Here is a 14,045-nt window from a genome sequence, read left to right as displayed (position 1 = left end):
ACATATCACACTCAGACCGGAAAAGAAGGGTAGTTGTAGTTGTTGTTGTTGGAGAGGTGGCCATGTTCTGAGGCCACGAGGAGAAGGGGTAGGAGCCCCCCTTGGGGGCTATAGCCCCCCCAGCCCCCGGTTGGGGGGCTACAGGGACTTGGAACAGTGTTAGACTGGATTAAGTATCTGTAGCTGAGAAGCTGGGAGTTTTTCTCCTCCACCGTGAGCAGCAGCAGCAGGAGCAGCGTACAGAGGGCAGTGGCAGATAGCCAAGAGATAAGAGAGAAGAAGCAGAGACAGCATGCAGCCAAGGAAGACACAGAGTTGTCTGAGAGAGAGAGCCAGCAGCAGAGAGAGAACTAAGCTCTACAGAGAGAGAGAGTTTGGGTAAGAACTTAAACAAACTCCCCAAACCCCTCTAAGACCTCCTAGAGAGGAGGAGGAGGATGGATTCTTACTTGAGAAGAATCTTGGAGTGCTACAGCACTGAAAAGACAGAGCTGAGAAGGTCAGGCATCCCGGAGCTGAACCGGGACGACCGAAGGAATGTGTAGGAGGGCTTTACCCCCCCCCCCCCCCCCCCGCTGCTGCTAAGCTAAGCTAACAGCCTGAGATTAGAGCCCAAGAGCTCTGTAAGGGAATTTGAATCCCCGGAAGATAAGGACTGTCACGAAGGCTTCTGCACTTCTTTGATATGATGTGGTGAAGCGACCTTTGTCCTGGTGAACGCAGCCCATGGAAGAGAAAGACCCTCGCCTGGAGTCGAAGGGCTGAGAAGGGCTTGGAGACCTCCCCCCGTGTGTACTGGCAGAGATCCAGCTACAGCTGCTGCATGGAAGAGAGACTGATGCCCTAGAGACACTGCTGCTCTGAGAGTGGAAAGGATCTCTTCTTTCTTCCCTCCTGGACTTTTATTTGGAGAGAGAAGAGATTTGATCCGTTGTAAATACTGCTTTATCATAGAGGAGATAGCTAAGATTGTGTATGATGTATTATAATATTTATTTGTAAAGTCATTGTAATATATTTCCTTCCCCCAATTCTGAGTCTTGTGTGGTGTTTGGAAAACCCATCTCACACTGGGTTGAGATGTGGGAGGGGGGCTTAGAGTCGGGAATTGGATTTTGGGGCTCTCAAGCCATGACATCTCCCAAAAGGATATTAGTCCTTTCTCAGCCCTGCTATAGGTATTCTGGAGAGCAAAAAGAGTACCTTACCACCCTCTTTTCACAGAACGCTAGATGGATCACTGACTACAAACAGTGTGTAGTTAGACTTCTGCATAAACTCTGCATTTGCCAAATAAGCCAAAGGTATCTGTTGTGGCTGACACAGCGTGAGACATCTCTGATACTGAATGGTCAGAGCCTTGGCTCAACTGTGAGCTTGTAAGAGAAGGACTTGATGGTGCATTTGGATCTTCATACTCTCTTTTATTATTCCTCCAGCTTGGAAACATACAGGAGTTTCACCCTTGATTGGAAACCAGCCTTGAGTCCTTCCCTACCTGTCTTTCTTATTTTTCTCTTTCTTTTTTTTGTTTTGTCTTTCTTGTTTTCTTCCTTTTTTTCCCTTCTTTTATTTTCCTTTTTCTTTTCCATCTTCTTTTTTCCTTTTGCTTTTTAATCTGTGTTTTGTTTGGTATTTTTTCATTTGTTTTTGTTTCGTTTTGTTTGTGGGTTTTGTTTGTTTTGTTGTTGTTTTTTTTTTTAACAGAAAAAGTTATTAGGACAGGAGAACTGTGTAATTCCCTGTGGTATATCATTCTGCCTGTATTGATATCTGTTTGCAAGCTGCATTTTGTTATTTGGAGCTTTTCCTCTTTAGTCTGGGCTGTTTGTGCTTCCTCTACTGTGAAGAACATTACATTCATGGAACATTTATTTGGAACTGTGAAGAGAGATTTGTGTAGCTGCAGTGAAGGGAGGGAGGTAGAAAATGAAAACTAGAATCAGTGTCTAATAATCTGTCTTTGTCTTATGTTAGCTCAATTCTGTCTAAGTACTGTCTGGGGAAGGTAATAAGTGAGAAAACATGCCATTAAGGGATTTCCTGCAAGAGGGTTTATTACATGATCAAAGGCCCATTAGTGAATAAAGCTGGCTTGGTGTTATTTCATACTTACTATCTAAAACTCTGTTTCAGTGGCAGGGCAATGAAAGCACTGAACTGCATCTGGTATTTGTAGAGGAGTCTGACTTACACCTAAGGTATAGCTTCATATTTTCGTTTGGCTCAGGAAGGCAGGAACAGGTATAGTGGAGCCTCATAAGAATTTCAGGCTGAATTTGTGATTCTCCTACTCAATGGTCCTGAGGATCTCCCGAGATGTGAACTGAGGTGATGATCTCAAACAGCAGAGGAATCTGATGCTGGACACAGGATTACAGCATGGGGAGTTCTAGTTTAGCTTGGATCATAGTGGACAACACTGCTCTTTGTGAGAGAATTACCACAGGAAAACATGCTGAAAGCATTTAAGCTCTGACTTGAATGATATGAAGTACATTTAACCACTTATTCTTAACATTCATTCCCCAGATGTAAAGCAGTAAAGATTAAGAAGGCTCTTTTCAACAGGTTATTCAAAATGAACAGTATTTCTCAACCTCATTTTTAACCTTCTGTTGTTTGAACTGTAGGCAATTCTCAAGACTGAAAACTTCTTTTGTTTTTGTTTTTAGCCTTTAACAACATCATCTGTGTTATGAAAGGAATATTTTGCATGTTATACTCCTGGCATTTTGTAAGTTCGAATTATCCATGGTTGACCTTGTAATTGACATTTTTAGCTCTCTGAAATATTTCTAGCATATTTCTTTTAAAAAGAAAGAGTTGGCAGTTTTGTTCATGATGCTTGTCGTGAGAAGACACTGTTTTCTTATGTGAAACTATTATGGTTCCAAAGAGAGAGGAAAAAGCTATTGAAATTATGCCACTGAAGCTGCAGAACCTTTTCTTGGGAATGATGCTGCACTATAATGCAGTCAGATACTAACTGTGGCAATATTTCAGTGAAGAACATTTCAGTAGCATGAGGAAATTCAGCACCCAAATCTATAAGAACAGAGGGGGGAAAAAAAGAAAGAAGGAAGGAAACAGAATTAAAGTAGTAATCTCTGCTAATTCACTTTATGTTCTTTTTTAACCTTCCAAAATAAACACTGTATAGCAGTGGCTATATCCCACGAACACATGGGATTATGACTGACTGGCCATAATCTTACCCTTCTTCCAGACTGGTAAGAATTATCTCACTCTTTATGCAGAGTGTTTTATCCCTGCCTTTGCAAGCCAGCTACTGTAACCAGCACACAGACGTCTTGCGTTCCTCCACTCAGTAATTCTCTTAGTTTCTTTAAAGAATTCAAGGGTAAAATTAGTTGTGTTCTTTACTCTCCCAAGTTATTTTTCTCTGTTCATCCAAGATAGGAAAGTGACAGTCTCACCTTAATCATCTCCCTGACAAATGTATCTTACCAGAAGCTGAATAAATATGGCAGAAATGAGTTGTGTTCATATTTAAAGCTGGACCAAAACATCAATTTTGTTAGTCCTTAGTGTTCTTTTATGCAAGTGCAAGAGAAAAAATTACTCACCTTTGCCAGTCTTTTAGTCTACTTGGAATTTACAAGCTGAGCTTTGTAAAAAGACTGAGAAAGTCCCTGATTAAGGGACACCTCTTAGAATTGAAGAGCCTGAGAAGCTGGGTTAGGTCCGATATCAAGATTGCAATTACAGCACTGAATCAACCTGGAATCAGTTTAACAGGAAAAGGAGAGGGAATACAGGCTTTGTGAGTGTCTGAGATTATTACAGCTTTAAAGATATTCTTTAGACTATGAAAACCCTGTCAACACTGCAGTAAACCTAAATATTAACCAATATTAACTATGTTAGTGAAGATGTAAATTGAAAATAAAATTGGCAACAATGATATAAAGAGTTTTGGGATTAAATATTTATGTTGTTTATGGAACCCAACCCCTTGCAATATATTTTAGAGAATATATAACAGACATGACATTTTCCCTTACTGCATCCTCCCCTTCATTTTTCTTGCCTATCATTGTCACCAGAACCTTAAACAAGGAAGATGTGGTAGAACTTGCTTAATTTTTTGTCTATTGCAGTATTCCAGTGTGTGTTCCATTGTATGTAAAAGTATCATTGAAAGAATAATTAAACAGTCAGAGCAAGACACAAGTTTGCTAAAAGGTTTTATTTACTTTTGTGCGCAGCCTATAAATGCACATGTGTTTAGACCATAGAAATTTGAAGGACCTATTTTCTAATTATTCCACTTACATTCAATTATGCCTTTTCTGGACTTCACCAAAACAATTACCATCACCCAGAGAGCAGCCTTTTAGGTAGCTACACAAAAGAGCATATTATTATCATTTGCTGTTAACAGAGGCAAGCCGAGAAAACTGCTACAAAAATAGCAGCAACCTGCTCTTGTGACTTTGTGTGCGAAGGTACTGCTTAAAGGCTACCTTCTGTGAAGGTTATTTGCTGATAAAGTTCCAGATCATCAGGAAAGTAAGGGAAAAAATTACTCAGCTAATGGTTACACTTGGATATTCTGAAAAATCAGACAGACATACATGCAAAATAAATGCAGAGTGCCACGAGGCAGGCTGAAGTCTTGTGAGGTTTTGTTTCCTTGATACCATGAACCAGTCAGTGACTTTACATGACATACACTGCCCACTGAACCTATGAAACTAAAACTTCAGCCTCATTAATTATAGTTCTAAAGCTGCAATGTGTTAAACAAGAGAGAACATGACGTACAATGTGATATCCCCTTTGTTCCAGTTTCCTTTCACTTTGAAATAAAGGAAAGGCAGTCTGAATGGCATATAACACACGTGTGGTAGTTTAGACTGTTCTAAGATGTATCCTCTCTGAGGATGAATAATATGTACTGATGTTTACAGACTGCTGACAACAGCTATACCATAACACACACAACTTTTTTTTTTTGCTTGTGCTTCTGTAGCTTCTCTGTACAGACAAGAAGTACTAACCTGCTGACCACTCTGATTCTCCACGTGCTTTTTCATAATATAAATGCAATAAGGTAACTAAAATATGTTGATATTTGAGCATCTGATGTGCTGCAAGAAACAGTGAAAACTGATACCTGTAACAAAGAGTTAATTAGAACATTTGGTTCTTTGGAACTGCACATTTTCACTCTCAGGATCAAGCATTGGGTCCAATGACCCAATTGGAAATGTTGCGTTTTGCTTCAGTCGCTGTAACTCTCAATGACGCGGCAGAGGAAGATAAACATAAAGGATATATTTTAAGTCTTCCTTTAACAGGAAAAAGACACAGAATATCTCTGTCTATTGGTTAGGTAGCTGTAGAAAGACTGTAGAAAGACAATTTCACTTACACATCAAAATACATCTGCTTTCAGTAAAGGCATACTAAACAACAGAAATATTCTTGTTGCTTGGAGTGAGGGTTTTTTTGTGGTTTTGTTTATTTGGTTGGTTTTTTGTTTGTTTATTAATAAACAAACATGAAGCATGAAACAGAGTGAAAGGTGGTCTCTTTCTTCATAACAACTTTGCCTGTGGCTAAGCATGCTGTCCTATACTAAAAATCACTGTCAGGTGGTACAGACTCACCTACTTTGTTTCAGTTGAGGGTTACACATCCTGTCCCCCTACAGAGTGTATCCCTCCCAGAACCACTACATTTCTGAGATATGAGCCAGCCAGAGAAGGGCTCTCTTTCTGCTATAATTCCAACTCTGCTTTCTGGTAGGAGAATAACTAAGGTAATCCTGTTATGCAGATATATTTCCTGGGGCTATAGGAGCTCTATGAGCTTTCTGGTGATGCAGGTGGGAGAATACCTATCTGTGAACAGTCTGTGATCTGTATCTGCTCTCTGGTTAGAGGAGAAAAAGAAGTGAGGTCTAGCAGGAGATGAAGGAAGAGGAAATCCATTCACAAAGATCTCCTTTTACCTACAGTCAGAGTTACATTTTATACAAGGTTTACAGAACTCCTGCAGATGAAAAGAAATTTTCTATTTCTTGTATCTGGACCCATAATTTGAGATGTTCTGAAAAATCCTTGAAGCACAAGTGAAAGTCTAAATCTTAATATTGAAATTTAATCTCTGACAGAGAACTTTAGGAAGTTCTATGCATTTTCCACATTCCAAGCACTGTAATATGTTAATTTGTGTTAATGCTGGAACAAAGAACTGGTCATGTTTATAAACCTAATATATAATCTTGACACAATTGAAATTATCTGTGACTTATGCAAGAGTTTTCCTCTGTACATATAACAGGATTGAAGGTCTACAAACATCAGAAACATTGACTACCTTCTTTCTAATTGTACGTTAAATAGAATACGAGTAATTTTCCATGAGAAAAGAGAAGATCAATCAATCAAGCAAGCAAGCAAGCAAACAGAAAGACTAATGACAAGGTATAATAAGGCTACTGCTCCATAGGATAGGGAGAAAAGGTAACCATGAAGACTGTAATGCAATCTCTTTTAGTTTATATCTAGAACTGAAGTGAGACCTAAGGACACAGAATTTCAGCAGAAAAAATTTTGGAAGTATGCAGGAAATGATGGGTGAAATTGAATTATTTTGAGTAATGGAGAGAAAATTGAAGTGTTTAGAGATAAATTGCTTAGGCACAGAGATTATGCATGCCACCTAGTAATAAGTATAGTCAGAGGTGGGCATTATTCTGTGGGGCTGTTTATTTGTTTGTTTGTTTGTTTGTTTTGGGGGGGTGGGTTGACGGTTTTGTTTTGTTTTAAGCCAATATAGATGAACAGGGAAATGAAAAAAATGACCAGCAGTAAGAAAAATGCACACAATAATAAAAGAAACTCTACAAACACTGGGAAATTGCTTCAGAAAAGAATAGCAGATAGGACAGATATTGAACCAAAACTGAGAGTTTTATATATTTGAATTGCCTTAGTATAGCATTCACATGGTTTTACCTGAATATGAACGCTCTAGTGAATAATTGCTACTATGTTGCAAAAAATATTTCAATAGCCTGTGTTACCATTCTGGGGATTTCTAGGCATTGAAATCAGAATGATTTCATTTAGTTTGTAAAGAGCTGATTTCAGTACTTTCAAGGCTGTTGGTAAACAGTCCTGGTAAACAGCACTATTTTACACTCCCAAGAGATAATACAACTCCTGAATTTCTCAGTGTACAGACACAAGACTACATAATCTATCTTTCTCTTGTTCCTCCTCTTTCATTTGAATGAAAAATCTTGATTTTTTTTAATTTTTTTTTTCCCTTTAGAGCTTCAGCTGAATGAAAAAGGGATGAGACAGAAGAGGCTGAAGGGTACTGCCTTCAAGTTGCACTGTTTTTGCTATCTAAACTGTCCCACATTCAGGGATTAATTGTGTCTTCTTTATCTTATATCTTTAAATCTGAAATTTAGAAACAGAATTCAGTAAGTAAAAGAGTGTGCTAAATTCAGAGGTTTCATATTAAATATTCATATTAAATGCCTATAATCATAATCTGTTTTATATGTATTCCTTTAGCTATGATGGGGTCATATTCTCTGATTCTTTCTCTGGGACCAAAGAATTAGATCACTTCCATTTCCATTTTCCCTCCTATTCTTTTTTATATTGATATATGGCTGGGTTTGGCTTGTTCATTGGAACATGAATTAATTTACTTGTAAAGAATTTTATCCTGTTTCAACAAGGAAACTTAGCTGATGAATTACTATCTCACAAGATCAGTGGTGCTACTGATGCTGTATATTTCCTTAGGAAGTATTTCTTTTCAACTAAAATCACATTACAGCACTAATGATAGCCACTCCTGAACTAGTCACCTGATCCTCTTATGAAATAAATTTCCCATAGAAGTACTAGGGCTTTAAAGGGAGGCTAAATTTACTAGTTCAAACAAAGCTCTCTACACACTGCCAATGACAACAGCTGATCACCAGGTGCCTCTCATAGTGATCCTTCACTTTTCTTGATGATGCGTGCTAAGAGCATACGAATTATGCTGTTGAACAAAGAGCAAGACATAAAAAGTAAAGAAAGAAAAAAAAAAACTATTCTCAAGTAAATGTAATAGATATGGTAAATGACAGGGTAAGAAAATGCAGAAAGTAGTATGATACAGGAAGATACTTAACACTTAAAAAAACCCCAAAAAACAAATATAATTTGATTAAAAAGTTAATTTCTCAGCTTTGTGTGCAAAAGTTAAAAAAAAAATGTTCCTGATTACTGGAGAATTGTACTGAGATGATGAATTGTATTATTTTGGAGCTATTATACATCTCTTTTCTGAGACATTTACGTAAAGGACAGTTTTAGATTTTAAGGAGTTTCATGTTATTCACTGTCTTGTGAACAAGTGTGATATCATCAGGTACAGTAACTACTCAAGAACATTGGAAATTCTAGTACTGGGTAAGAGTTTAGCACATTTCAAAACCTGTCATGAGGTGTGTTTGATAGCTTTTCTTGCAAATTGGTGACCAATATTTTTTTTAGAAGCCTGATGGTTGCTTATATGACTGACATGTCCAGAGCTAAGTGTTACTTCACTACTCAAAATATTAAAAAAAACCTAACTGTTCAAACAATATTTTACACAGTGTAATGCATTTAATTTTAAGCATCTAATTAACACTTAAAGTCCTCAAGGAATTTTGTTCCTTTTTTATTTTATTAGAGTGCATTGTAGGCTTTATAGATAGAGGTTTTGTTTCCAAATGTTTCAAAATAGTTGAGTAAAATTAAATCCTTTGGCTCGATTCACATCAGTAAATTAAAAAGGTGATTTCTGGACAAACTAGAACGTAAAGCTCCCTGGCTCTTTGTAGTGTTTCAGGTGGGTTTTTAACACTCTCCTCCGCTACCCAAATCCTGGTCTTGGTTCAGGACCGAGGACAAGGTGGTTTTGGCACAAGGTGATTTGGAAGGGCTATCCTTCTTTAATGGGAAAGAGCTTTCTGGGATCAATGGCCTTAGTACCATGACCTGTCTCATCATGTTTAATTTACAAAGAGACTTGGGGACTAACTGGATTAATAAAAGTAATGTGCAACTTTGCGTTATACAATATGATTCACTGTGGAGTGAGCATGCAAGTTAATGTTGTAATACAGCCATCTGAACCTTGAAACACCGATAGGTTTAGAATAAAATCTGGAAAACTGTCAATATTCCTAATACATTCATTGCTCCTGTTCTATTAGTTGTGGTCTTAACATGGATATTCTTACACAGAAAGAAAAAACACAGACCAGATAGTCAGCTTGCTTCCATGCTTTTCCTTTAATCTAAGAAGCAATGCACATACCCCTTCACACTGAGGATTTGAGTTGTCCTAGACAACTATAACCATGAGGTATAGGTAACTTTGGGTTGGAGTTCTCTCAGACTATTGAGATTTTTTAGTTCAAGCTACCATAACAGTAATAACTATTGAATGCCCTCTTACTGACTCCCACTTCCAAATGCTGTCTGATGAGGCAGGAGAAATGACAGAAGTAAAAGATATAAAGTTAAAATTTCTGCCGTAATTAAGTGATACTTTCAATGGATAAAGTGATGCAGAAAAGATGATGTGGGTTTGTACAAATATTTTTGAAATTACCTGTCAAATATCTAGACCTATAAACAGAAAAATATTAATTCCAAGTTTTCTAGTGTTGCTGTTGTTGAAGATATTGGGTAGAGAGAATATGAATATATTTACAAAGGGTGAATGTAAAACTGAACAACAACTGCTGGATTTGTCTGTCTAGGTGACTATGCACTGTTATTAGTACAACTCTTACTAGCTGAAGCTTCACTAAAAGTCAGGGGAACATAGGATGCTGGGCAAATCTTTCTAATGGATACAGGGTGACAAAATTTATTACAGAGAAAGTCAGACGTCAGAAGGAATGTAGCCAGGTTCAAGTTGTTATTTGAAATGTCTATGCTGTTTTGTAGTTTTGTTGGAGATATATTTTATTATGGCATGTTCTAACACACAATGCTTTCAAGAGATGATGTGGTATCCTTCTATTATTCTTTACTCTAGCTATATGATATAATAAAGTCCTAAATGTTAAAGGCAAAACGGCAATTATTCATATTTTGAATAAAGTCAACCACTGTCTTTATTCTTCTATAATGATTATTTTAAGGAAGACGTAGCTTGAAAAGAAAGGAGACTTTAGTTGTTTAGCATTTACATTGGTATTACAAGTGTAATTATTTTTATTTGTGTAATGTAAGTATTAACTTAGACAATTAAATTTCAAAATAGTAACATTAGCATTAGAATTATATGTCAGAATTAATATTGAAGTCAGTGTTGATATTTATTAATATCATTTTACTTTAAAAGATTCCTTTCTAAGAATTCTTACTGTACTTTTATATCCTATATTACTTCCCTAGATTTTATACTGAAACTCATCCTGCACTAAGCATCCTTACAATGGATGTATTTCAATGCAGTCTCAACGATATTTATTTGCAATTCTTGTAAAATTTGCCTTTCTCGTGCACAGTCCACTTGTAAAATTTACAGTTCCTACATAAGATTATTGTGTATTTTCCATAGGTGTAAATGTCTTCATAATCATGAAAGAAATTTATGTACAAGATCTACTCATGGGGTTTTCTTATAGACTTTGATCATGGAAGAGAAGAAAAAATTTTAAGCAAGTATTTATTAAATGTCTATGAATGTAACGTTTTTTGGTTACCTATGGCCAGATATATATGTAATAAAGTTTTTGGAGTACAAATAATTAATACTGTAAAAGTATTGCAACAATGTGACATCCTAAGGTTATTAAAATGCTAAGAAAGTTATCTTTTGTTAGACCAAACTTTCTTAGATATTGAAGAAATGTTGTTATTTTTGAAAAGTGGTCTATTTTCTTCATCTATATTCTCACTTACTTGGTGTAGAAATGAAGATATGCACAAGAGCTGTATCGTATTTTCCAGGTAGCTGGCATGTAACAAAAACATTTTGCTTTGACACTTCTGTGAAAATGTCACAACTTTTTGGTGACTTGTGTTTACTGGACATGAAAGTGCCATTTATCAAATAGTACAACTTTTTCTCTTTGCAACCAGAAAGTTATTGTCTTTACCTTCTTCTACCTTTAGGAGATTCCTGAATGTTGTTTCTGTTTGGTTTTAAATAGGTATAGCCTGGGAAAACAAACAAACAAACAAACAAACAAAAAAATGAAAACTCCCGAAACAACCCTGTTTCTTGAGTCAGAAAAACACAAACAACAAAACCAAACAAATAAAATCTAAAAAAACCCCAAACAAAAACAATAGCAACAACAACAAAACATAAAAAAAAAAAAACAACAAAAAAGGAAACATGGGAACCATCCTCTAAAAATACAAATTCAAACCTTTGTTAAAATAAATATTTAGGAGTTTTGAAATTCAGTGACTGATGAGGGATTTTTATAAAATCACTGGGAGTAAAAAATGTGTAAGATGTATATAACCTTTAGTTCACATCTTGTTTACCTTCTAATCTTGATAAGAGTCAAGTAGACCCAGAGATTTTCATTCCAGAAGTTATGTCACATGTTCACGCACATACAAATTGGTGCTAACTGTTCATAACTTTTCTACATGACATATTCCAGTATTAAATAATGCTTCCTATTTGAAAAAAAATTGTAGGTACATCTAGATCCAAGCTATATTTTGTGTTCTGTTTCAATAAACTTGTTACTGTTCACCCCCCAAAAATCAGAGGATTTTTTATATTTCGATGCAAAAAAAATATCAAGTTTGTTAATTTAAAAATGTTAATTTAAAAATATTCTCTGACTTGTTTGAGGTCAAATAAAAACATTCTCCCTGGTTTGTATGCACCATTTGCATCAAAAACGCCCACTTAATGCCAATCAAACCTAGTATTCACTTATTTTTGTAACTCTGTTCTTTATGGCACTTAATGTCTTTTAGTTCCACCTACAACAAATTTAATTTATGGCTGTTAACATAGCAGAAAACAAAAAGAAAATTCTAAAAGAACAGTAAAACCACAAAAATATTTAGCCACTATTTCTGTAAGGTTTATCTAAGTATAAATTACACAACTATGACAAGCTCAAATGTGGCAGTTTATAAAAAGCCACAGACTTAGAACTGTCAGTCAAACTTTCTTGTCCTTTTAAGACAAAATATTCTTCAATTAATTTTTACCAGCCCTAAATATTATTTCTCAAGTGTAACAAATTGGACAAGACATTAGAGAGGTTTCAACTTTGCTCTTCTTCAATCCAAAAGTTTTTGTCATCATGGCTAGGCTTCACGAACGAAGATTTGGGAAGGACTCTGCCCACATTTGCTACAAGTGCACTGGTGGCTAAAAAAGCCAATACGAGATAGACAAGTCAGGTTGCAAAAGGCACAGCAGAAGGACTCAGATGGGATCGACAGGACATGGTTCTTTCTGCATTGTCTTTTCTCCTCAAGAGTGATCCTGTGTGCGTTCTCAAAAGAAGCAGCAGCATTATAGATGGTGTGTCTCCAGACCTCCCGATTGGAGGCCAGAGTAGACCTGGATGAAGATCAATGTGGCCAAGGCTGAGATTGTTGTTTCAGGGAGTCCTTGTATCTCCTCTTCGGGGCTCCTCTCTTGCGGCAGCCAGTGGCAAGTTCACCATAAAGCACGATCATAGAGATCTTTATTCTGTTCCCTACACTTCTTTTGCAGTTGTCTGAGAACGAGTACCACTCCTGTTGGCTCTGAAATCACATCGGCTTTCAGGTAGAATTCGTTCTGCTATAGCAGGTATTATTCTGTTCAAAAGTATTCTTGCCAGGATTTTGCCAGCAATGGAGATCAGAGTAATACCACGGTAATTTGAACAGTCTGATTTAATTCCTTTCTTCTTATACAAAGTGATGATGACTGCATCACGAAGGTCTGATGGTAGTTCACCTAGTTCCCAACAGCGCACCACAAACTCGTGAAATTTAGCATGGAGTGCAAGGCCCCCATGCTTCCAGACTTAGGTGGAATTCCATTGGCATACAAAATCAAGATGTAAGTTATTGACATAAAAAGAATGGTCGGATTCACCTAGACTTAGGGTTTGCTGCATACAACACTAAGCCTAATAAGAGTACCTCTCAGTTTGAGAGAGAATTGTTACATTCATTGGGCCAATATATCCAGTGCCGTTAAGCAGTGATTCCAGAACTACATGTACCCTGACAAAATAGAATGAGAACTCTTCATCATCATTTTGGGAAGGAGCTAAGTGCTAAAACACTAGTGTTTTTACCTTTTTATTAAGTTTATTAAGAAAAGTTTATTAAGAAAAGGCCCAAAAATTTAAAGAAAGAAAATATTTATAAAGCAAGTGGCAAGCTGGCATTATGTTGTTAATCATCAAATAATTCCTGAATCTAATTTCCCTCAATACAGAACGTTCAATTAATAGCTATTTTTTTCTCTCTGAAGTCATGCTGAATTCAATATTTTGAAAATAATAAATTATCAGATACTGGATCAGAAACTGCACTGTAGTGTACATACTATGTACGTATGATGACAGATGGATGAGACCAGTGCAGTCACTTCAAAGGGAATATTTTGGTTTATCCACTTACCTATATTACTGAAAAAACAGAGACTGTATGACTGAAATTATGCAGTGTAATTCTGACTGAGATTAATGAGCCTTTAAAATATACCCTACTTTTAAATCAGAAGCAAACAGTGAGACTTTGAAAATAGAAATTTTGATTTCTGTACCAAGCTTTGTAGGTGTTCAGATTCTTAAATACTCTCTGATTAATAATCCAGTAAAACCTAAATCTCTAGCAACTGCAGACAAGAAGAACAACATGCCAGTTGGAAGAAAACCACTTTATGAAAATATACTCCTAAACTCTATTTCTCATTTGTTATATAGTTTTAGTTAGAGCATATTTTCTGAGCACCCTGTGGTACTTCACACTTACCAGGGTCTTGATAGACCTGACAAGTTTGTAAAGTGTATGTGT

Source organism: Pipra filicauda, unplaced genomic scaffold (assembly GCF_003945595.2).
Source record: "Pipra filicauda isolate LSUMZ 115617 unplaced genomic scaffold, ASM394559v2 scaffold128_size5466820_pilon, whole genome shotgun sequence".
Taxonomy (NCBI): Eukaryota; Metazoa; Chordata; class Aves; order Passeriformes; family Pipridae; genus Pipra; species Pipra filicauda.
The sequence above is the reverse complement of the archived record's forward strand: the minus strand, read 5'-3'. Positions refer to the sequence as shown.